Source organism: Aethalodelphis obliquidens, unplaced genomic scaffold, assembly GCF_003676395.1.
Source record: "Aethalodelphis obliquidens isolate GAN/ISIS:26980383/991018 unplaced genomic scaffold, ASM367639v1 scaffold4, whole genome shotgun sequence".
Taxonomy (NCBI): domain Eukaryota; kingdom Metazoa; phylum Chordata; class Mammalia; order Artiodactyla; family Delphinidae; genus Aethalodelphis; species Aethalodelphis obliquidens.
Genome location: NW_020837948.1, coordinates 83,981,474 through 83,983,882, shown reverse-complemented (window position 1 = coordinate 83,983,882; position 2,409 = coordinate 83,981,474).

The window sequence follows — 2,409 nt, the reverse complement described above, 5'->3', positions numbered from 1 at the left end:
CCTATAGCATAGTCTGCTTGAAGGGTGATTGTGGCCCTGTGAGTAGTGTATTAAAAGGAACAATTAGGCTTTCCCACTCTCCTAAGACTTTTTTTTGTAAGTCCTGGGTAGAGTTTGCCATTCACTTCTCAGTAGTCAATACCTCTTTATAGTTTGGAAATATTATATTTGGTCTGGAAAGAGTGAATAAAGAAGAAGGATGTCCTAAAAACATTTTTTTCAGAACTACAATTCCACCATGGTATTTTGCTGCCTTATTTCAGGGACCACATTTTGAAACTCATTTAAAAAACAGAGCTAATTTCAGACTTCCTACATCTTGCAAAGGGCAGAACATTTCTTTATAAGGAAAATATATTTGCGTCAGGGTGCACATGTACCAGTCAATTTAATTAAGCACAGAAAGTTCTTTGTCATCTGGGCCTAACCATATTGAACTGCCATAGAAATTCAATATACAACAAGGTAATGTTTGGCACAAATACTAGAGCCATAAAATATGTCTCACAGTGCTGCAGCCTAGATGTAAGATAAATTTTAGATATGATCTTAGAAAAATTACAATAAACATACATGTATCAAAGCGACAGGACCTCAGGTCCTTATAGAAAACAATAATAATTCTTTTTATCAGTATAGATGGGAAATTTAGATTTAAAACGCTTTTTAAAGCAATTGGGGAAAAAATGCCTTTTTGCTTTTGCTTGCAGATGCCTCAATTTTCTATAGTAGAGTATTCAAGAAACTGGTAACATTGGTTACCTGTGGGAGGGAAATTTTCTGGCTGAAAAAGGTGAGTGATACAAAGGCTTTCAGCCACTTTATATAAAAAAATGAGCACCTGAAAATTTTGGTTCTTGGTATTGGAAACCAATCCCCTGTGCACATCAAGGAATGCCTGTATGTTTAAAATGATTTTATGTCAATACAGGTAGAGGTGGGGATAAACTTTCATTGAGGAATAAGTATAATGATGTTATAATTCATCAATTGCCTATTACATGCTAGCTATTTTGCTAAGGTATTTATGTATGTTCTTATTATTTTTTTACCACAAAATTTGGGGTAGGTGATGTTACTTTCCCCATTGTACAAATGAGGGGAGTAAGAGTTATGATGAATAAGTAGCTTCTCTGAGATCTCACAGCTAGTAAGTTAGCAGTGTAACTATAGGGCTTTCTGGTTAAAAACAAGTTAGTAGACATTTCCCAATCAGAGTTCTTTTTTTTTTTTTAATTCTTTGATAGACTCTAGTTAATAGTTTTGTAATCATTCATTCCCCTTCAAGTTAGCATTAGGAAAATTAGTGTCTGTGACTGTGGTCCTGCTGGGATTTCTCTAAATCAGACCTGGAAGATGTAGGCCTCCAGAAGGTACTTCCCAAGTTAACCTTCCAAGCCAGAGGATGGCTTAACCTTGAGAAGATCACTTTCTCTCCAGTCTCATGTTTTACCTAAAGTTAGTTATGGACCTCACAGCCACCTAACGAATGTGCATTTAACTTTCTAATAGGCCGCTGGGGCTGGTGAGACAAAGGGTGCAAAACAATCATCACCTGATCCATTTCATCTCATTATTGTACATTTTTCAGAAACTTGCCTAATTTGTGACCTTACTTTCATAACTGTATGGATATATTGTCAGCGTTAACCCATGGCAATCAGAAGGGGAAGAAGAGAGTTCCTAGATTGCACTGACCTGTGTCGTTCTTTGTTCTAATTCTGGAATTGGAAATTACTCCAGCAGACCTGCCCACTGCTGAAAACATTCTGGTCTCTTGCCTTGTCCACCCCAGGTGAGGATCTGCTCACCCCTACCTGTGGATTCAGACACAGGCCCTAGCCACAGACCTAATTCTGGAAGAAAATGTGTAGAGTCTGTTTGTGTTGTTTCCTCATGAAATCAGTTAGAAATACCAAAAAGGAAACCTTTGGAATAATCCAGGCAAAATACAAGAGAACCTAATATAAGACAGTGGCCATAAAGATGGAGAAAGATGTGGGTGTTCATGGGGGTGAAATCTATTGGCCCTGAATAGTCATAAAATGTAAAGGCTGAGGGAGAAAAAGAGTCAAAAAAGACTGCCAGATTTCTTAGCTGAATAACTTAGTAGGTGATCGATGACATCCATGGAGACTCTGAGAGAGAAGCTGAAGTTTGGGCAGTCATTTCTTTCATTTAGTTTCATTTATGCTTGTTTGCTTTTGATTTCAGTGAGTTAAATGACTGATTTCATTTCAACTATGACAAGCCCTGAATAACTCCCTTCTTGTTTCCCTTTCTTTGGTTTCTATCCAAGTCTTCGTGATTTTTAAAGGAACACAAAAGGACCCAAAATACCCAGAAGACAGATGCCAGATTCCCACATGAAACCACCAATTGGAGCTGACCCTTCAAACGAGGCATTTG